The 24,535-nt window shown below is 38.4% G+C and overlaps 1 pseudogene; it reads left to right on the plus strand.

Moving 5' to 3' along the window:
* The first annotated feature begins 6,439 nt into the window (after positions 1-6,439).
* On the plus strand, positions 6,440-11,508 carry LOC144376335 (apolipoprotein L domain-containing protein 1 pseudogene; annotated as a pseudogene).
* The last annotated feature ends 13,027 nt before the right edge of the window (positions 11,509-24,535 follow it).

Here is a 24,535-nt window from a genome sequence, read left to right on the forward strand (position 1 = left end):
TTAAATATACCAATCCCCCCAAACCAAAGGCTGAATGTTTTCTCTGATAAGGGTATGCTGATCCATAGTGGGGAGCAGAGGTAGGGAAGAATGAAGAAATTTTGGATTGTGCAGAGGGGAGTGAAGGGAGGGTTCGGGCAGTGGGGTTGGGAAAGATGGAGGAATACATTATTACCCTATTACATGTATGATTACACTACTGGTGTGATTTGGCATCTTGTACAGCCAGAGGAATGAGGAGTTATGCTCCATTTGTGTACAATGTGTCAGAATGCATTCTACTTTCACATATAATTAGAACAAATAAAAAAATTTTAAAGAAGTTTAGGAAATGATATACATCATACAACTGTTTAAGAACATATTTTAGGGCTGGGGGTATAGCTAAGTGGAGGAGTATATAGAGGGAGTGCCTAGCATATGTTAGACCCTGGGTTCAATCCCCAACACCACTAAATAAATAAGCCTGGTTTGTATCTTGATACTGAAAGACGTCTATACAAAATTTAAAAAGCAAGCTAAAAAAGTAGAGGGCTAACAAATCATTTATTTATTTAGGCCCTAGGGACTGAATCCAGGGGTGATTTACCACTGAGCTACATCCCCAGTCCTTTTTATTTTTTATTTGAGACAGGGTCTCACTAAGTTGCTGAGTTTGGCCTCAAACTGAAAAATCCTCTTGCTTCAGCCTCTTGAGTCACAGGGATCACAGGTTTGTGACACCATGCCTTGAAGCAAATCTTTAAAAAAGAACTATTTCTGTTGTTTATGTTGTCTTAGAATAAAAATGAATTTTCTTAATAAAAGGTTAGCAGAACCATAATTATTTTCCCACAAAATACTAATCAACTTTTATAAATGTAACATTTCAAACTATGAATATGCATGTAATAAAACTGTAGCATGACCTGTGGAAGTAGGAATTCTTACAGAATACCCATTTAATGACATACACTCTAATTTATTATAAAAATCATGATATCTTAGTAAGTCTTAAAAAGCCTGTTTATGAGACTCAGCTTCCCTTGAGTTTAAATCTTTTAGAACACTAGAAATAGCTAAGCATTGTGGTGCATACCTGCAATCCAAGCAACTTGGGAGGGTGAGACAGGAGGATCACAGATTTGAGACCAGCCTCAGCAACTTAGCATGATCCTGTCTCAAAATAAAAAATTAAAATGGTTGGGGATGTAGCTCAGTGGTAAAGCCCCTCTGGGTTCAACCCCCAGTACAGTGCCACCAACAACTAGGATTCAAAGGAAATGTCCTTCACTTAGTAAAGAATATTTGTCAGAAACACATAAAATTTCCAGGTTTAAGAGGATGGAGTCAAATACATGGAACCTGTTCTTCCTACCCACTTCATAGAAATTATGAAAAATATACAAAGCACATGTATCTCCATGCCCCCAGATGAGGAGCATTTTGGTGAATGAGAAACTCAGAAGCTTCCACAGGCAGAAAATAAAGGGAAGGTCCAGAGGGGCAGAAGGAAAATCAGTGTGCAGAAATGTGCTTATTTCCTGGAGTGGATGTAAGGACAGACACATATTAGAAGGCTGAATAGTTGGAAAATTTCTCTCTACCTGTGCCACATATTGGCAAAGCAGACCACCGATGTCAAATCAAATAAGAACAGGAGATAGGACATTTGCCCCCATCTCTGTAACACCTGCCAAGTATCACCACTCCCTCTGAAAGCAGTCTGGGACAGAGCAACAGCTACTGCCCATCACAGCCCCTTGTCCTCAGCAAGTACTCAAGTAGAGATAAGCTGCTTGTGAGATAATAATTGTGAGATAAGCTCACAATCTTATCTGAAGAGTCAACCCAGTCAAAGAGACAAATTTACCACATGAAAGAAATGAACCTGAATAATCAGGATTAATAGAACAATCAGAATAGAAAACATGAAGGGCCATAGGAACAGCAGATACTCCCTGAACTGACTTCTGGAGGATTAGACAGAATTGCATTCCATGAGACACTAAATGCTGGTTCTACCATAACTGTCACACTCCTTTCAGTTAATTTATGTGTTTGTTTAATTGTAGTCATGGGAAACTTATTGCCTTCCCCCATCTCCCCCAGGAAACAGGCTTCTCTGAACCTAGAACAGACAGGGAAGCCCATAAAAAGTAGCAGAAAATATATTTATAAGGATTAAACAACCGTGGTGGTCATGGCACTCCCATCAGCGGTGTGAGTGAGGGCTCAGCCCTGTGAAGCCTCCAAGTGGGGCTCACATCCTGGCATCACTGGGTGGGATGGGGCCTCCTGCTACAGCACTGGGCTGATGGGAAGATAAACACAGAGTCAGTACATCGGGCTCTCCCTAACTTCCACTCTAGAGCTCACAGTCAAGTCCCTGGGCCCCTGGAAAGAGGACAAAGGATAGGGCTGACACCACAAGTCACTGAAAGGGCCCTTGGGGAGCACTGTGGGTTACCCATCCCACTGCACTCCTAATGCTCCACTCCATATGTTTCACATGGGACTGAGTAAAGATTTCCAAAAAGAAAAAAAAAATAGAATCTCCTTTAAAACATTATAAATTACTGGACTAGTCTCAGTCCTTTGGACTAGTCTCTAGTCCAAAGCCAACCAGCTAGTTAGCAGTGCCATCTTTTCTCTTTGTCTATCCAGGAACACCTGAGTGTGTGCTGAAGCCCTGTGACCTGGACCCTGTGCCTTCCAGGTCCATAATCCTGCTTTTTTTTTTTTTTTAGAGAGAGAGAGAGAGAGAGAGAGAGAGAGAGAGAGAGAGAGAGAGAGAGAGAGAGAGAGGATTTCAATATTTATTTTTCAGTTTTCGGCGGACACAACATCTTTGTATGTGGTGCTGAGGATCTAACCTGGGCTGCATGCATGCCAGGCAAGCTTGCTACCACTTGAGCCACATCCCCAGCCCTCATAATCCTGCTTTTTAGGCTCCCAGTGCTTCAGCTCCTGGACTAACCCCACCTCAGGAGCATTCCCAACACATGTGCAACCCACAGACACCCCTCTTCCAATACACACCTGCTACTACTCCTCACCCTCTAGATGGCTGTAGCCTCACCACTCCCTGGGGGTCCCTGTCCACATGAGTCAAAATCCATAGTTTGAAAGTTGGGCCCAGGGAGGTGTGTAGGATGATGTGCTGGGGAGTATCTGGGTGACTGTAGGGCCCCCATTGGAACCCACTCAGTCCCCCCACACAGCTTCTGACTGGTACCTGGGGAACCACAAGCCAAATGCAAAGGGTCACTACCACCTTGGCCTGGACTCCCTGACCACCCTCACCCTCAGCTTGGAAGATAAGAGCCTAGGGCTGTCAGCAAAGAGCCTCATCCAGGCTGAAGTTCCCCTCTACCTCATTTTTGGGGGACAAGACACTAGAAAGGCAAGAAAGGGAACTTCCCAGAGGTTCCCAGGGCACCCTGGAGAAAACCCTAAAAGAAAGGAACAGTGAATATCAGAGTCTGGAAGCTAGAGCAAGGGACCAGGTTAGAAGAGCCAGCTTCACCCCACCCCACCAGCCCCAGGGTCCACCATTTGAGCCTCTGGTTCACCAACCTACTTGGGTCCCAATGGTGTGTGGAAGGTCACATAGCAATTATTGACACAGCCCTTGTCAAATGGGTTGTCTCCTTGAAGGAATTGGCCCTGGAGAGAGACAAGGATGGGAAGAGGATCTCAGAACCAGTAGGACTGGGCAAATCCATCACCCAGAGACCCTCCTTAAGTTGGTCAGCTAATCCAGGGCTCAACCCAGGCCTGCGGCAAGTCTCCAAGGCTAGGGAAGCCCAAGAGTGACCCAGGGCCTCCTGCCTTCCTGGGCTCCTAGGAAGAGTGACTTCCCTGACCCACTTGTGAACAGCTCTCCCCAGACAGTGCTGACACTGCACTCACCTCTCCTGCCTTCTCAGGGCTCCCTCATCACTTTGTGCCTCCCTTTGCAGGATCCTTGCTCTGTCTCCATTGGCCACACAAGTCCTCTCACCACGTCCTTCAAGATACCTATAAGCTCTTCCTTGTGCTGCACAACTGCTCCAAGGACAGTGTCACCACCCTGCTCCCACTTCACTTTCCCATCTCTTATTTTTTCCTAAACATGTGCCTTCATTGAATTTCACTATCTGGGAGAGCAGTGGCAGTAGGGGATGGCCAATCATAGTTTCCTAGACAAAAATCACATGGCCCAGGAAAATCTGGGTTGAGAGAAGCCTGATACCCCGATCCCTCTCAGGATAAAGGGAAGAAGAAAAGGCAGCAGGAAGTTGGGCAGAAAATACGGCAAGTACACAGAGCAGTAAAGGTAAAGCTCAGAGGACAAATCCTCCTTTGGACACTTGTCTGGTTTCTCCTTTCATTCCACTTTCTCCTTCCCCCGACTCCATCCATTGGCCTCACCCTTTGCTCCCCTGTAGACCAAGTTGAGTTTCATGTTACTTAATAAGCTTTAGTTAGAAAATATTCTGTCACAATGGGAAGTGGTCCAATAGCACGTTTTCCACCCCTAATTCCTATGGCTCATGCATGAAGACTTTGATCTTTAACACTATGTTCCACTAGAAGGAACTAGGATTCCACATCAGGACAGCTCTGGAATATCCCACAATGTCCAAAAGCAGCATGAACCATTGTGCTCTATGAGGTTCTGCCTCTTTTAAGCACTTAACTAGTATCTGGCCAGGTACAGTGGCACATACCTGTAATCCCAGTGATTTGGGAGGCTGAGGCAGGAGGATTGCAAGTTCAAGGCCAGCCTCAGCAACTTAGCAAGGATCTCAGCAGTGTACAGAGATTCTACCTCAAAACAAAATACAACAAGGAGTGGGGATGCAGCTTCAGTGGTAAAGTACCCCTGGGTTCAATTCCTATTACCAGAAAAAATTAATTAGCAGCAGAACATTAAAAAAATCAGAATTTTTTAAATTTGAAGAAAGAATTTTTGATTAGGTGTTTATAAAGTATAGAGAATGTTGATTGTACATAAGGTCTAGAAAAATCCTTAAAGGAATAATAATAATATCTAGTAAGAACTAAGCTGTAAATTTGAATACCTTTCTCACCCCACATGGAACCCTATTAGACACAAATAGAGTCCAACAGCTCTGAAGCACCCAGATCAGCCTCTCTAACTGGCTCCATTGCTCGGGCTCCTGCTCCAATTCTGTGTCTCAAATTCCCTCACACCCCACAGGACCAAATGGCATCTTTTTGCTGCCTCTCCTTCTTCTCTTTATCCTGGGAGGGATCAGGGCATCAAGTTTCTCTCTGTTCCTTTCTCTCTTTCCTTCTATTCTCAAATGTTCTTTTGTTTATTGTTTCACTCATTTATTCAGATTCCTTTCTTTTATATGCTGGGGATTGAAGAACCCAGGGCTTTGCACATGCAGAGCACACACCCTACCACTCAGATACACCCCAGCCAGAAATATTTCAAGGCATCACAGATGCCTCAGTCAAGCCAGGCATGAAGGTGAATGTCTGAGATCCAAGGGACGTGGGAGACTGAGGTAGGAGGAAGGCAAGTTCAAGACCAGTTTTAGCAACTTAGTGAGACCCTGTTTCAGAGTATAAAATAGAAGGGACTGGGAATGTAGCTAAGTGTTAGAGTGCCTCTGGGTTTCATTCCCAGTAGCAAAATAAATAAATAAATAAATAAACAAAGTCTGATCACTGTATTGGGGGTTGAAAGCACACCGCAAAGAGCATGGCCAGCCTACTTTCAGGGTGCTGAGGCAACTACAACATAAGACCTTGAGCACTGTGGAGAATGACCAGAGTAGAGGGGAGAGGGGATATCATAGGAAAAGAGGAGTCAACACAGCCCACAGCACCCAGGTACATGCAGAGAAGACGCCCAGAGAGTTAAGTACTAAGACATGCAAGAGGGCTATTCCCGCTACTTCATCTTTCAGAGGTTGTGTCCAGTGCAGAAAGAGTAGTCTGAAGACTATCTGCTGGCTTTGGCCATTGATGAGAGCATCTCATGACAACAAGGGAAGGGTCTGGTCTGATGTGGCCAGGAAGTGAAGGATAGAGCTAGTGAGCAAGGTCAATCTTGAAAGTTACAAGAACAGTACAATATGTGCACCATAATCTATATACTTTTCTATATATATATGTGATATGTCAAGCAAAAATGAAGATTACTATGACACCCATATATTATTCAGCTAAGTTCATCATTTTTAACATTTTGCTACAAATAGGAAATTATCTATAACCACCATACTAATATCACTTTGAGGAAATTTGTTATTGACATGAAACTATTATCAGGTATGTAGACCATTTTGAATTTTCTTAAATCCATTATAGCTGGATTTTTAAACAATACAGGATATGATCAAGGATCACATTACATTTTTTTTGTCATGATTCTTTAGAAACTTTTAATCTAGAAGGGTTCTCTGATTTTGTTTTTATACAGCACTGACATTGTTGAGGAGTCCTGGACAGTTGTTTTGCAGAATTTCAATGTTTCTGATTGCCTCCTCATGATCTGTTTTAGTCAAAACGTTTTCTGCAGGAATAGGACAGATAATATTGCTTACCTCCTGTTGCTTCATGGAGGGGAACTTAACATCTGTTGTCCAGTATAGGTGATGTTGAAGTTTGATCATTCAGTTAGGGTAATGCTGTTTGAGAAGTTAAAGTGCTGTCATTCAGGTTTCTCCTCTGTGACTTACTACATACAGAAAGAGTCCACTGAGAGAACATTCTAAATAATAATAACTAGAAGGAACAAACCTTTTAGATTCTAGCTAACATATGGGCAACTTTATTTCTTCTATTCTCTTTAGTTTCCTAATAGGATTTCACTCTCATCTAAAGCACATCTCTGGCATAAACACACCAGGACATGTATTCCGGCTGCTGTGGACAACAGGCAGACTCGTATTCAAGGTGCCACCATCGGTGGCTAGCTGGTTGTTTGCCACATTGACTCCCATTTGATCTAGAGGTCTACATTATCCTAGTTGGCTTCAAGATATTCTTTGATTAAACCTGGCCCATCTGGCCAGCCCAGAGGGAGATTCTCCTGACTCTCCAGCATCCACATACACTCCAGCCTCTCTCTGACCAGACTCTTTAAAGAATGAGGCATATATTTGTTTCCTTCTCAGGAATCACAGATGATTATATCAAAGATACACCTCACCTTTTATTCTAATCTAATAGACATGACACAAGATTAAATATTATAATAACCACACAAAGATGGAAGTGTTTCAAAATAAGGAAAAAGGAGAAAAGGGTCTGTGAAGTAGAAGGAAGAGAATAGAAACCATCTGATATTAACATCATAAAGGAAAAAAATGTGTGGACAAAGAACAGAGCTTTAGTGAACTGCAGGGTGATATCCAAAGGGCCCAAGATACATGAATCGGAACCTCAGAGGGAGAAGACAGATGTAATGGAACAGGAGGGGAAAAGAAAATTTGACAGAACATCGATGAGAGTTTTTCCAAATTTGGCAAAATATATAAATTTACACATTCTAGAAGTACATAGACACCCCCCACCCAACACAGCCCATATACAAAGAAAACAGATCTGAGTGCATATGAATCAAATGGCTAAAAACTGAATACAATTTTTTTGAAAGCAGCCAGAGAAAAAGGATAAATTACATATAAATAATAATGCTTGGATTCCTGCCAGAAGCAATAGAGATCAGAAGATAGTGAGAGGGATCTTTAAAGCGCTGAAAGAAACTTCTGGTTTTAGCTCCAACATGTGAAGAGCTTGGAAGTTGTGACTTCCAGCCTTATAATAGGAACAAATGGAAAATCAGCAACTTTTACATCTCCACCAGAGAACTGAGGTTGGTAGCAGGGCACACTGCCACCATGAAATCTGGAGAAAGAGCTGACTCCAGTTCATGGACAGCTCTGTTCCCCTGAAGCAGAAGCCACAGGAGCCATCAACTGGGAGGAACACCTAATGGTAATTCTGATAAATTGTTGGTACATTAGTGTGAGAGTGAGAAACTCCTGGGTCACAGCCTTAGAGAGCCCCCGCCCCTCAGGCTCTACTCCAGGAAACTTACTAGTTTCTCTTGCTAAAGAGCCAATGAAGATACCCTTATGGCTCTGGCAGGGGTTGGGGAAAGGTAACCATTGTGAAAAGAGCAACCATTCTCCAGAACAGAAAGCCTACTCTCCAAAGAAAAGGACTTCACCAGAGCTTTGTCCCATGACAGGGAAGGCATTTCTCCTACTCCAGGCTCTTGTCTCATGCAAGGTGCTAGTGGTTGTGGAAAAGTAAGAAACAGCAGTGAAAGTCACACTCCAGAAATGCAGGCTCACTCAACACTATGATTTAAACATAGACCACAGAATCCTTCTTTCCTCTCTACTGTGCCACTATACCAAAAAGCCTCCAGCACAACTATAGAGAATTACAGCTGAAAGAGTTGAAGACACAAATTCTTTCTGGGCAAGAAATGAACATAAAGACATTATAAAAATCTAAAGTTTCTGGCCCCTTTGGCTACAGAAAACACAAACTTCTAGTCAGATTAGCAGAAAATCTTACCAAATAAATGGCCTATTTACCTCTGTTCCTATTATTCAATACACTATGTCTGACTTTCAACAACAAAAAAATTATAAGGCAGACTAAATGGCAAGAAGAAACAAAGTCTAAGGACATAAAGCAAGCATTAGAATGAGACCCACAGATGATTTAGATGTTGGAATTATCAGATAGGAACTTGAAACAACTATGATTGAGATGCTCAGGGTTACAGCTGAAAAAGAATATTAAAGAAAAGATAATGTCAGCTGAGAGATGGAAACTGTAAATAAGAAACAAAAGGAAAGACTAGGAATAACACTAAGATAAATGATTAACGCCTTTGATGGGCTCATCAGTACCCTAGATGTGATTGAAGAGAATATTAGTGGACTTGCAGATAGGTCAGAAGAAACTTCTCAGGCAAAATTGCAAAGAGAAAAGAAAAACTTAAACAGAAAATTTAAGAACGATGGGGCAATTGCAAAAGATAATCAACTGTGCAATTGGAATAGTAGGAGGAGAAGCAAAATAGAACAGAGTTGAGAAAAGACTTCAAGTAATAATGATGGAAAACTTTTCTGAAGTAATAAATACATGGAGTTCAGAGAACATCAAACAAGGTAAATACCCCAAATCTACACCTAGCATGTTTCAAATTGCTGAAAATCAAAGACAAAGAGATGGTGTTTAAAGAAATGGATAATCTTACTCAAAGAGGAGCAAAGATAAGAATCTTAGTGGACTTCTCCTAAAATATGCTAGAAAGAGTGCTGAGGCTGGAGTATCAAAGCCAGCTTCAGCAACATGGCAAGGCCCTAAGAAATGTAGTGAGACCCTGTCTCTAAAAATTAAAAAAAAAAAAATAGTATGGACTTAGAAGACTCTTACATTTTAGATAAAAACATTAATTCTAAGTTGATGGTAAAAATTTAAGATTACAGAAAAGGAAGAACAGAAGAGCAAAGGTCAGATGGTACAAACAGAAACAAAGAGCAAAATATGAGGCCTAAATCCAAATATATCAATATTACATTGAACAGAATGAATTAAATACTCATTTAAAAGGCAGAGATTATCAGAATGGGTTAATAAAAATCAAGACCTAATCATGTCTACAAGAGATGTGCTTTAAATATAAAGATACAGGTAAATTGAAAATTAAAAAATTCAGGAAAAATAATGTAAAAATAAAGAATGGAAAGTTGGAATTTTTATTAATATTAATCTGTATTAATATCAGATAAAATAAACTTCAAAGGTATTACCATATGTAGAAATTCTGGGAATTTTCTTTCCTGGAGGCAGCCAGAAGTAAATGGGCATGAAACGGCCTCTGGCCTGGGAGTAGCAAGGTGCGGATTCGCTGCGTAGCTTCCAAGGGCTGTTGCTGGATCACCGAGGCCAGCTCCACGGCCAGATGCTGCGCCTGCTCGAGGTGGCCGGGCGCCTAAAGCGCCTCCGCAGGCTATCCCTGGCCTGCAAAGTGGCGGGCAGCTCACTGAGCGCTGCGGGCGCAGTAGCTGCTATCGTGGGGCTTTCTCTCAGCCCTGTCACCTTGGGTGCCTCACTTCTTGCGTCGGCTGTGGGACTAGGGGTGGCCACCGCTGGAGGGGCAGTCACCATCACATCCGATCTCTTCCTGATTTTCAACTCCGGGGAGGTGCGGAGGGTGCAGGAGATCACTGCCACCTGCCAGGACAGATGCGTGAGATGCTGAGTTGCCTGGAGTTCTTCTGCCGCTGGCAGGGCCGCGGGGACCGCCAGCTGCTGCAGAGCGGGAGGAACGCCTCCCTGTCCAATTCTGTCTACTTCTTTGTCTTCTTTGGCTCGAGTGGCTTCCTCATCCCCAGGCGCGCAGAGCGGGCCACCAAGGTTAGCCAGGAGGTTCTGACTGGTGGAGAGCCTGGAGTCCTGCACCGGGGCTCTGGACGAACTTACTGAGCAGCTGGAGTCCCGGATTCAACTCTGCACCAAATCCTACTGTGGCCAGGACCTCAGGATCTCTGTTGACCAGCCCGCAGGGTTGTTAGTTTCTGAGAGCATCCTTTCCCCCTAATGACCTCGGCCTGAAACTTCTCCCATGGGATGCTCCAGAAAAACACCACTTTGGGCTAAGAACTGAGTGCAAAGGATGTGAAAGTGGGTGGATGCTCACAGCCCTTTTCCCATCACTGACATGCAGCCTGGGCTTGCAAATTAGGAACTTCTCCTATGATCCTAATGGAGTTTGTGACCTGAAAACTCTTTTTCCTTTATCAAGAACCTTTTAGATCTCACATAGCTGTGCAGATACACCTGTTTTGGAGTTATTTCTAGTGGTAGGGGGGGTCCCTGACCCCACCCTGATGATTTGAGCTGGGGCTGGAGATGGTGCCACCCTCTGGGTTCTCTCCAAGTCCCACTAGATTTTGAGGTCCTCAAAATGCCTGTGAGAAGAGACACTTGCTTTAAAATATCTCTTCAGGAGTTTCTGATAAAAAGAACTCCAGAATCCTGTTTGGGACCCAGAGAGGGCCTGGAGCTGACACGCTCTCTTCATCCTGCCCCACCCACAAAGTGTGGTCCCAGGACTGGCTCATTAGTACCATCCAGGAACTTGCTGGGATCACCTAGTAAGTTCTTGTACTCGATCCCAATTTAAGGAAGCAGTCTGAATGTGGGGCCCAGCAACTTGTGTTTAACAAGCCCGCAAATGATTGTGATTACACTAAGACTTGGAAACCACTGCAACAAATGTCAATTTATCATCCCTTCAATGAGATTTCTTAAAGTCTCACAGCCTCTCTAGGGTCTCCTTGGACTTCAGAGTCATTCACAGAAAGGCAAAGGCTGTTCTAGAAGCAAAAGAATGAATGTATGTGCGAGCAAGCGTGCTGATCAACCCATCCTGGGGAAATTTTTTCACAAGAACTAAGGGATGTAGCTCAATAAGTCCATAAGAGGGCAGTGTTGCCTATTCATTGTAGAAACTGGTACAGAAAGGAAGGTGAATTTACCAGAAACAGATATTTCCCTATTATTTTCTCTGAGAACTCCAGACTACATGTGTTTAAGTTTGCTATTTAATAACTTTATTATTTTCATTTAATTATTTATCTACTCATGGAATAGCATGTTTCTGAATAGAAGACTACTGAGGCTTTTTACTTTTTAACTGAGGCTTTTTTTTTTTTTTAAGAAATGAAGTTGAGTTTGATTTTCAGAGGGATTTTTTCCTCTAGTGTTTTAAGAAATTTTTAAAAATAAGTGTGGGGATTTCTGAACAAAGAGTCAAGGAGCTGGTTTTAAGCTTGTAAATGGAGGCTTTAATTGTGGGATATATAAATGATGAAGCATATTTATCCTGAAGGTACTTTGCCAGAAGATAACACTTGACCTGGAAAAAAAAAATTTCTATAGTTTAGGAAGCTTTTTAAAAATTCAAGGAAATTGAAAGAAGTACTTAGTCTTTGGAAATGTGATGTCCTATGAAGTTATGTCTTATGGGTGATAGACAAAATAGTTTGTGTTAGGGTGTTAGGGTGATGTGTCACATTTTGACTGTGGGGACTGTAACAAACCTGTTATGTCTAAGAAAATACTTTTCATTTCTTTAATTCCTATTCCTACAATTGTAATGTTGAAAAATAAGTTGGAAAGTCTTCAGGGTTACATATAAAAAACTTGGCTGTATTATTCAATATGGTATAAATTTATCTAGCCTACACCCATGCTTCCCAATGATGACTGTGTCTGAGGAATTATAATTTTAGCAGTAGAGGGAAGGTTTTGCTTTCCCTCTAAATTGCAATTGGTCTATGTCCTGATTTATTATAAAATTAATATTGTCTTTTTAAAAAAATTAGTGTCATTTCCTACACTGCCTTGCATAGATGGTAGCACTGTAGATCACCAGAATGTACTTCACATTGCTGTTGTGTTAAATCATAAAGGTATAGCCATCACTTATTGATGCTTAAACTTGAATTATATTCTTCCAGTGTCTGAACTGTTCCCTAGAAATAAACTGGGCAATTTTGGAAGCAGCAGCAATAGTTTTCGGCGGACACAACATTTTTGTTTGTATGTGGTGCTGAGGATCGAACCTGGGCCGCACGCATGCCAGGCAAGCGCTCTACCGCTTGAGCCACATCCCCAGCCCAAGCAGCAGCAATAATAGCGGCAATCATTTTTCTTATTATTTGGGTATTTTAGTATACCAAAGTTATAAACTTCTGGAGTTATTATTTTATTTTAGTGGCCCACTTTACATCTTTGGCAATGTGTCTGCCTTTGAACAATAGTTACACATAGTAGAAATTCAATAAATGCATCTGAATAATTTAATTAACTGTTTAGCTATATTAATAGGAATTTGTTGATAATGAAATATCATCTATCATCTTATTTGTATGATATAAATATTGGATCCTCTACCAGTGTTTAATCAAATTAGGCTACATTGTCCTAAGAAAAAATATTTCTTTCTTTAACAGGAATGTGAATAAGGCTTTTCCTTAAGGTCTTCATTCTATAAACAAACAGGTTGCAATGGTACGTTGTAAAGGGAAGGGAAAGGTGTATTTAGCCTATAAGTACTACTCAAAAATGTCAGGGTTTGAAAATGTATGTGTTGTACTAAATGTTTAAGTGCTTCTCTTTTTGTTTCTTGGGTTTACAATCATTTGGATTATTTTATTTCACAATAAAAGATATTCATGTGGTTCTATATTTCAAAAAAAAAATTCTGAAGATATGACAATAATTACTGTTCCTGCACCCAGTAACAGAGCTTCAAAATATATAAAGCAAAAATCAACAGAATGAAAGGGAGAAGCACACAGTTACCAACAATCGTGGGAGATTTTGATACCTCTCAGTAAATACACTAATTGGGCAAAAATATTAATAAAGACATAGAAGGTTTGAGCAAGAGTATCAACCACCTCAGCCTGACTTTACAGAATACAACACCCAACAACTACAGAACTCCCGTTCCCTTTGAGGGCCCTTCATACTTCCATTGAAACAGATCATATTCTGAGCCATAAAACAATATTACTTATCAATAATGGATGGATTCAAACTCACAAGCTTCTTCTCAGCAAAGGGAATGATCAATAATGTGAAGAGAGAGCCCACAGAGTGGCAGAACATCTTTACTACCCACACATCAGATAGAGCACTAATTTCCAGAATATTATAAAGCTCTCAAAAATCGTAACACCCCCAAACCAAATAACCCAATCAATAAATGGACTAAGGAACTGAACAGACAATTCTCAGAAGATATATGTTCATCAACAAATATATGAAAAAGTGTTCAATATCTCTAGCAATTAGAGAAATACAAATCAAAACTACTCTCAGATTTCATCTCACTTCAGTCAGAATGGCAATTATCAAGAAGACAAGTTAACAATAAATATTGGTGAGGATGTGGGGGAAAAGACACACTCATAGATTGCTGGTGGGACTTCAAATTGGTGCAACCATTATGGAAAGCAGTATGGAGATTCCTAAGAAAATTTGGAATGAAACCACCATTTGACCCAGTTATCCCACTTCTCAGTCTATTCCCAACAGACTTAAAATCAGCATACTACAGTGACTCAACCACATCAATGGTACAAAGCAGCTCAACTCACAACTATGGAACCAACCTAGGTGTCCTTCAACAGATGAAGAAAATGTGGCCTACATGCACAATGGAATATTACTCAGTTTTAAAGAAGAACGAAGTGATGACATCTGTCAATAAATGGGTGGAAGTGGAGAATATCATACTAAGCCAAATAAGCCAATTCCAAACCCAAAGTCTAAATGTTTTCTCTGATATATTGACACTAATTCACAATAAGGAGCGTGGCTATAGAAGAATAAAATTACTTTGGATTAGGCAGAGGGGAGTGGGTGTGGGGATAGGAAGGAGAGTAGAATGAATTGGACATTTTTGCCCTATGTGCATATGTGACTATATGACTGATGTGATTCTACATCCATCAAGCACAACCAGAAAAATGAGAAGTTATACTCCATTTGTGTATGATGTGTCAAAGTGCCTTCTACTGTCATGTATAACTAATTATAATAATTATAATAATAATAATTGCAGGAATATCCTCTTACTAATTGTGGTGCATATGTTTAATAATTCTACTGGAGTGAATACTGAAAAGTGCAACTGTTAGGTAAAGTAATATTTATAATGAAAACGAGTGTTTATAAAACCGAGGTACTGTTCAAGAACCTTGTAAAAATATCTAATCCTCACGATAACACTATGAGATGGGTAATTTTTAAAAAATTTGTTCTGGGTAATTTCCTTTTTTTTTTTTACTGGTACTTACAACTGAGTCACATCCCCAGGCTTTTAAAATGTTTTATTTAGAGACAGGGTCTTGCTAAGTTGCTTTAGGACATTGCTAGATGGCTGAGGCTGGCTTTGAACTTGCGATCCTCCTGCCTCACCCTCCCAAACTGCTGGATTATAGGTTTGCTCCACTAAACTCAGCCACAGGTATGCTTACTATTAAAATAATTCTCATTTATAAAAAAGGGTAACCAAGGCATATATGCTTTTAATTAATTCACCTAAGATCATTAATCTAGTAAGTGGCAGAGTCACCACAAAACATTTTCCAAAAAAGTCTAATTCTATTTTCATATGTTTCTTCCAAAAATGTATGTGATTATTAATTTCCAACTTGCCCACTAAGATAACTAAAAATAGAATCTTATATTTTGATGACCTGATTGAGTAACTTACTAGATGTACTTTAATAGCTCTGCTTGAGTCCTCCAGGGGGCATGGCAGGAATTCAGAGATTATGGACACAGAGGAAAGAAGTTCACTATGTTTTGCATTGACCCTGCTATGTCTCATACAGATGAACATTAGAAAAGGGCATATTTTCCTTTGTCATCCCTGAGGTTAGGGTCACACAGCCCCCTCCTGCTTAGGCTATACTGGATAAAGCTCAGGGAATGCTGAAGAGTACCATGAGAAAAACTAGTCTAACAGATGGCAGAAACAAATGCAAATTTATATCTCTAAGACAGCATCAATACTAGGACAGTCCCAGGCACTGCTTCTTAGTCCTTTACATGTTTAACCTCCAAAAAAAAAAAAAAATCCTGAGATTGGTAATATTATCCTTCCTTAGAGAATAAATGAGAAAAGAGACACAAAGAGATTAACTTGCCCAACATTATTCAGCAAGTAGTAGCAGCTGTGCCATTTAAACCCAGTTCAGGTCCAAGTTCATCGTCTTTACCACTAGATTCTTTCCTTTTCCATATTTTAATTTTCAAGAATATTAACAGATTAGGTTTTTTAATTAAAAAGGGAGGAAAACATAATAAAAAATAAGTAATGAATGTATTTTCTTCCATCCCCAAAAGTACGTTGTTACTTTTTATGTCATGGTGAATCACATTATCGGCATGTAAAAACTCCAATGCCTGTAAACACTGAACACAAGAAAACACATATCAATGAAACAGTCCTGGAGAGTCCCATTCACTAGTTCACACAGAGTCATTATAACTACTACTTATGGCCTTTAGCACTGTCTATAGTATTCAGCCAAAGACCCTGCAATACTTAACATTTAAAAGGAAAGCATCATCTCATATGCAAAGTTCTGAAAATATAATGCCTTAATTAGAAGATTCCCTTCCGCACTGTGATCTCACCTAGAGACATTTTTAACTAATATCTTATTAAGTCCTTTCTTTCCCAATGATTTTTTTTTAGACAAGGCCTTTCTATGTTACCCAGGCTGGCCTCAAATAATCCTCCTGCCTCAGTTTCCTGAGGAGCTAAGACTGCAGACACCTGCCTTGTGCCCAGCTCATCCATATATTTTTCTATCTTTTTTTTTTTTTTGCAATGCTGGGAATCAAACCCAGGGCACTGTCTATATTAGGCAAACACTGTCTGTGCCATGGATTTTAAAAACTGAGTGTTCAGAAGTCTCTAATAAAATGAAGGATGGGTCCATATTACTTCTAGGCCTTTTCAGGTTTAAATGCCTAATAGTACATAGCACTTGGTAAATACATAAATTCTTTTTTTAAAATTTTTTTTATTATTAGTTGTTCAAAACATTACATAGCTCTTGAATAAGCATAAGTTTTTACAAATTATTTCCACAGTAGAGAATAAACTTATGGTTATTTTCACTTGAAACTTGAGGTTTCATCAATGTGAGCCACTGAGAGAAGCAGGCAAGATGGAGGGTGGTCTGGTTGCATTGAGGGGTTCATCAATATAATGTTCTGTCTTCTTCATTTCTTCTCTGGTAGATTTTATGTCAAGCTATCTCCACAGCCAGATACTAACCATGAAAATATATGGTTAGGGGTAGAGTTCAGTGGTAGAGTCCAGAATGTTTGAGGCCCTAGGTCTGATACCCAGAACCAAAGCAAAGAAACAAAAATATCCACCACAATTAAAAATAAATAAATAAAATAATAACCATCTGCAACTAAAAATATTTTCTAAAAGCAAGCATAAATTACCCCCTTCCTTAAATTCAAGAATGAGATTTAAAAAAATTCTTTGCCCCCTGGTTTTTTAATACAAACTGATAGGATAAATTATACACTTGGGAAAAGTTAGTTGTATTTTCATTTTCATTTCCATCAGAGTAGAAGAACAACAAAGTCTGTACATTATTTGTAACTAGTAAAAATATCATTAAAAATATTCTACTATTATACAAAGAAAAAACATATAAATGTTATTATCATATTACATTTACCAGGCATTTAATCAGACTCTTGAAAAGACACAGAAAAATACTTATACAAATAAGTAGAAATAAACTTGTCACAGGTTAAAATTTGGGGAACATAAAAGAAACCTCAAGTGAATGCAGTTAGAACAACTCCTAAAATACATTTTATATCAGGTATGAAAAAAATGGTAAAAATAAAGTATAAATAGAGAAATTCTTAAGTTTTGATTAGTTTTTAAGTGACTAAATATAGTCTGTTTAAGGGATGATATTCAGAACTATGAAAAAGTTCTTCCTTCCATTAATTATTTCAGTTAAACACAACTCAGAATTAAATTTTCAAAGAATGTTACCTTTATAAAACTAATTCACTATGTATTATACAAAGTTTATAATTCACTATGTTTTACACCATAGTCCCTCATAAATATTTATAATTTTGTCATTTATGACAAAGATCCCTGTGACATCAGGACAAAGTAGTATCAATTTCAATGACAATAAGTAAACAATTAACCTAAGTCTCCTGTATAGAAAAGTTATGAAACTTGTTTTTGGCTTAGACTTAGGCAATTTGGAAAATTCTACTAGCTTAAACAAACATTACATCTGAAAGTTCATTAAAATTTATAAAGAAACAACCATTTCTTCATCTTCAGTAAGCTCAATAAAACCAGAGGTAGACTTACTGATATGGAAAGTGAATGTGTTTTGCTTTGTTTGTGATAGTTCTAGTTCCCAATTTTTTGGGGGGTGGGGGAAGGTACTACTGGGTGCCAGAAAAGGGACACTAAAGATTTAATCAAGAGAAACTTTCCATTGAGCTAATATCTCCAGCCCTTTTTACATTTGAAATTGAGACAGGGTCCCACTAAGTTGCTTAGGGCCTCCCTAAATTGCTGAGGTTGACCTTGAACTTGCAATCCTCTTGTCTCAGCCTCCTGAGTAACTGGGATTACATCAGGCACCACCACACCTGGCTGAGTAGTATATTTTTAAAAGCACCCCCCCCTTTTATTCTCAAAAGTGCATTGTCTGGATGATAAACTATTGTGATGACTATAAAGAGATTTGCAGTGAATTTAGTTCTTCAAAGACTTTAACTAGGCATGCATGTAACCCCAGCTACACCAGAGGTGGAAGTAGGAGAATCACAAGTTCGAGGCAACTTTGAGATTGTCTCAAAAATTTAAAAAAAAATAAGAAGAACTGGAGTTGTAGCTCAGTGATGGAGCACCCCTGGATTGAATCCCCAATAACACACACACATACAGAAAAGGGCCTAAATCCCATTCCCAAGGTATCCTACACATGAAGGCCTGAAACTCTCATCAGAGATGAAACAGTACACATTGCAGAAATTCCCTGTGCAGAAAAACTTTCCTTTAATTCATTTCTTGCTGACCACACATCACACCCTGCTTTATCCCAAAGATAGAAAACTCACCTCTATGCACATAGCAGCAATCTGCGCCTCATCCATGCAGGTTTCTGTTACAACATCAGTCAGTGGCCCACTAGCAAGGTACTCGGTCACTACAAACAAGTCATCTCTGACCAGGTAAATAAAAACAGGACATACAAAACATACATTTTATTTTTTTAAACATATGACACTCTTTGTTCCAGAGTTCAAATGTTAAGTGCCATAATAATAAAACTACAGAACTGATAGTTTGAGAGCCAAGAAAAACATTGGAAAGTTACTATGTAACAGCACAAAAAAATGTCTGAGGGCCATTATGATATTCATTATGAATTTTAAGTCATAGTTTGCCCATAATAGTAGTCTCGGTGTATATTTAGAGTTTTCCAACAAAAATAACCCTATAACATAGGGATTATTGGTCTTGTTTTGCAGATACAGAGACAGAGGCTTGGAGAGGTGAAGAAACTCATCTAAGATCACATAGTAAGTGACAGAATCAGCATCTGAAGTCAAGTTGTAATGATTCCAAAGCCTATTGCTTATCTTAACCAACAAACCAAGCTGACTTGAAATATTACTTTCAAAAGAGAGAAATATACCTGAAAATTTATTTCCATGAATACAGACACCCAGACCGCATGATTAGGCTAAAGTCTCAAAATATATTATCATTTACCTGTCCTAAACAATTTATATATGGAAGAAAATCACCTGTAACTCTCTAATACAACCACTAGTATCATTTTTTACTAGTTGTCTTTCATTCATATATTTGATAACTTTAAAAAAATTGAATAAAATATGTAATTTTCCATTCTGTCCTTTTTTTTCTTTTCAATCAATTTCTATATGAGCTTTTTATTGTTTGGTGGGGGTACCAGGTATTGAACTCAGAAGTACTCAACCACTGAGCCAACTCATTAGGCCCTTCCTAAATTGTGGAGGCTGGTTTGGAACTCATGATCCTCCTGCCTCAGCGTCTCCAGTCAGTGGGATTATAGGAGTGCACCACCACATCTGGCCTATGAGCTTTATATAAACATGAGCTTTCTATAAACATATACAATTAGCCCACAAAGAATATGAGTTGAAATAAAAACTGAGGTAAATGTTTAAGAATTGTCTGCTAGGGGATAGGAAAGGTAGCAGAATACAACAATTACTAATTGGGCATTATGTAAAATTGTGGATGTATAACCGACGTGATTCTGCAATCTGCATTTGGGGAAAAATTGGGAGTTCATAACCCACTTCAATCTAATGTGTGAAATATGATATGTCAAGAGCTTTGTAATGTTGTGAACAACCAATAAAAAAAATAAAAAATTAAAAAAAAAAAGAAAAAAAAAAGAGTACACATGCAAGTGTAATAACAATGCCCAGGAATATTAAGGTTTTGTTAGTTTTCTATTTCATATAGAATTATGAACTGCTTGTCCTTCAATCATAAAGAGTATATTTTAAATAACTGTGCTTTATAGAAAAATTCTCTATAATAGTAAGCATATAAATATGTACAGTGAGATGTATTTGTTATATATTTATTATTAAATATCATATATAAATACACATACACATATACATGTGCATACACATACACACACATACTGGTAACTGAAGAAATTAATATTATACTACTGATTCTAATGTCTGCCACTCAAATAGTTTAAAAATTTAAAAAACTTAAAAGCCTACCACTAATTTGTTCTACCTTACATTGATAAAGCATTACAAAAGAAAAGAAAAATAACACAAAGTCAGCCCTGGAGCACCTATTGGATATGAATGGAGACATCATCTAAGATTTCTGATGGTCTTATTAATACTGCCCTCAACATGAACATTATCATTTAGCATTTTTACAAGAACTTATCAAGTCATTCATTTGATCATTCTCATAACAAACTAAAAAGTGTCTAATGACACTGTTCAAAGTGTTACTGAGTTTTTACCTATTATTTGAAAACAAAGTAGCAGAAGTCAGGGCAAAGAACATGTGTATTATATTTCTTATAAATTTGGGAAAAAAATAATATCACTAATAAAAAAAAAAAGAATTGTCTGCTAGTCAACTCTGTGGGGTACTACATGAATCCCAGTTGACCATTCCTTAATGTTTCTGCTTCTGATCATTTGCCTGAATACACGTATCATCAGCAATGTCCTCATTTAGCTGACTTCTCTTACTTTCCAAGTAATATCCTTGTAAGCAAAAGAACCTTCTAACTTGGAGTAAGTTATTTTCACCTCTCCTCTTTCTCTTTTAAGTTTACTTCAGTGGCTAACCCTAACCCTCCTTTGAAACACAAGCCTATATAAATTTCCATATCTTTATCTCAATCTTTAAAAGAACCTCAAACATATTTACCTGTCCAGTAAGTTAATTATGTTGGGAATCTTTAATTCTTTCATCACCAAAAGCTCATTGGGGATCAGGTCCTTCCAAGGATATTTCTGTATATAAATGTGTTTAATTGCAACCTACCATGGAAACAGAATGGGAATAAAATGGTTTTCTTAATTCTCTTAGAATGTAACAAACACTAACCAGTCACTAATTTATAGTAACACATGATATTACACAGTGAGAGTATAACTGACAAATGGTATTTTTACTTGCACACTGACTATGCACAGTGTTTTATACTACCTGGACCCCAAATATATTCAGATTTATCTTGAAGTTGATTAACCAACTTAAGACCAGTCCAGTGCCAAGAATAACCCTCTTTTCACTCCAACCTGGGAAAACATTTTTTAAATATTTGCTTATAGATGACATAATTCCTTCTTTGTCCCCCTCATGTGATAATGGCTATAAAATTATAGAGATTAATTCTTACAACATATCCAATTAAAAATATTCTTATTGATTATGCTTAGCATTATCTAGTTTTTCTCCTAAACAAAAAGCTAATATAACATCTAGAAGTATGAAAAAGTTGCTACCTTTTGTTCCAGAGTCACATCAATAGTAGTAAAAACTGAACCAGAAAACCTAGGGGAAACAAGACACAATCAGAATTCAGATTTCTAAATCCCTGCCATAGGCTTCACCCTTCTCACTGTTAATTTTTAGATTTAGCATTTTAAAAATAGAAAAAGGAAAGGGAAAAGAGGATGCAATCCTTGTAGCCCAAATTTTGATTTGAAATATTTTAAACCTACAAAAATATAGGGAAAAAGATAAAGTAAAGAATGAATAACAGACACTCTTGCAGAGAGCTCCCTACTTAAGGAACAAACAACTGCAATTGGAAGTTTCTGGTATACCCTTGTCTGCAGTATTCTCCCTCCACCCAAGGGGACCTGCATTGGGTGTTCATACTGTGTTTGATGTGTGAGTTTCCAAGCGCTTTTCTATACTTTTAACTACGAAGTTCCAGTTTATGTATTTCTCTGCTATTTGCTTTTAAAAATTTATCTGACTGGGCATGGTTGTGGGAGACCAACCTTGCATGTGACTGATTCACACTCCCTGGCTGGATGCTGAGGCGCTCAGCCACAGAAATGTGGTAGAGCTTTCCCCAACCTTCTTGGGTTCAAGTGTCTCGTAAATGGGTGTGTCTTGCTACAGCCCCATGGGTCAAGCTACGCTTACCTGTTCTTTTGTAATATAACCCCTTGCCCTGTTTAAGATAGAATCTTCCATGGAAGTGCCTTGTGTGTATCCCCTTGTCTTACTGTGTCTTTGGGTGTGGCCTACCCAGGTGTCAGTCAACCTGCTGACAGTGGACATCATGAAGATAGACTCAGCCCCCTGAAACCTGACCCCTTGCCTCATTTGAATAGCTTCTCCTCAATAAAAGGGGTCAGCACATGCTCTCTCTCTCTCTTCCTGCAGACCCTTAAGGTCACAGTGACCCCAAAGAAAAAGGTATTTATGTCTCTTGTGTGGTTATTTTGCGAAGCCCAGTCATTCCAGTTTTCCTGGAGTAACCCCTGAGCCTTTTAGTCACGAGAACAGAAACCTGGCACATGGTGGCACACAAGTGTAAAGGGGCTGGGGAACTAGCTCAGTGGTGAAGCGCCTCTGGGTTCAATCCCCAGGACCACAAACAAACTAATAAACAATTCACCTGGATTTCTGATACCTATCCACATACATAGGTATGATTCTTTTTCATTCATTATTAATTATTCAACATATTACATCTATTATCATGTTCAAAATATTAAGGTGATTATCAATTTTCTATTATTATTAAAATTAGTGCTGAACTGAATTTAGTTCTTAAAAAAGAAATTTACCATAAGAATGTTTCCAAAAGTTCTCATTCTAAATCCCACTTATTCTTTATAAATTCACAGAACATTTCTAGAGATTAGTAACAATAAAAATTCAAGGTGTTTATTTGCTCTCAAGCAATAGAGGAAAGAGCTTCCTATAGTTTAAAAACAATTAACTGAGCAAAATCACAGTGGTAGACTCAAAGATTAATAATAATATGATTCAAAAATATTTTATTTATTTATTTATTTATTTATTTAGTACTGAGGACTAAACCCAGCGGTACCTTACCACTGAAAAAACTCCCCAGTCGTCCCCTTAATTTGTGTTTAAAATGCTTGACTGAATTTTCAATGTTGTTTTTGTTTAAAATAGGAACTATTGTGAGCATAGGTGACCCTAAGACCCTAAAATAATTAATAATATTTTTAAACACATTTTAAACACAAAATTAATTTTAGTATCATCATTCCTTTTAATAAACTCTACTGATTTTAAAACAGTGGTTTTTCAAACACATCAAGTTTCAACAATAATTGGTCCCCCCCTAAAAAAAAACTGAAGAAATTTAATAGAAGCAAAAAGTTGTCCCAAACAAGAAGACACATATTCTCCATAAGCTTGGGACTCCTAACTAATCACTTCCTCAAATTTCATGACATTTTAGAACAACCAATTGTTCTTATCTGCCTGAGAAGTAAGGGGATTCTCAGGATGTACAGCTTTCCAAATAGCAATTCCAGCAGGGTATGGTGGTACATGCTTGTAATCCCAAATATCCAGGAGCTGAGGCAAAAGAATCACAAGCTGGAGACCAGTCTTGGAAACTCAGTGAGAGCCTGTCTCAAAACAAAAAAAAAAAAATAAAAAGGATTGGGGTATAGCTCAGTGATAAAGCACCCCTGGGTTCAATCCCCAGTACCAAAAACAAAAACTTGGCAGTTCATGAGAAATTCCTCACTGTACTTTTCTTCTCCACTGCATGTACTATATACTTATGACAAATTATGAAACAAATATCAGTAATAATAAAATGATAGCCAAATGAATAATCCTAACTGATTTTTCTGAGTATTCCAGTATATCTTCTTAAAATATATTTAGCAAACCACCTACTACTATAGAGATTACTCTAATATAAACTAAACATAGAACGATTTTAGGAATTTCAAAGTAATGACCAAGAAATGGTAAAATTAGGAGGTTGGATATAAAATCCTAGTGTAAATTCTTATGACCACTAAGTTAAAAAGTAAGAAAATCACATTAAAATTTCACTTACTCAAGATAAAAGTAGACGGGGCCATGTCAAGGAAACTCACATAAATAATCTTATGTAGGTATTCAATCTCAAGTTAGCTACTAAGATTCAAGCCAAAAAGTTAAGGGTATAAAGATAGGGGAGATGTGATAACTAAGGGTCACAAATGAAGAGCCACAACTAACAATTTTAGTTTATTTTTTAAACAGCAGCCCTCCTAAGATAAGGATTATTATATGTAAATATCTATAGGCTATCACAGTCAACATAGTTTTCTATTGGAAAATACTGAGGAATCAAAAACAAATAAATGTGAACATGTGATTATAACAACCCATCTCTATTTTTCCTTGAACCTTCTAGGTCACATTGTT

The sequence above is a fragment of the Ictidomys tridecemlineatus genome, chromosome 3 (genome assembly GCF_052094955.1).
Source record: "Ictidomys tridecemlineatus isolate mIctTri1 chromosome 3, mIctTri1.hap1, whole genome shotgun sequence".
Lineage (NCBI taxonomy): Eukaryota > Metazoa > Chordata > Mammalia > Rodentia > Sciuridae > Ictidomys > Ictidomys tridecemlineatus.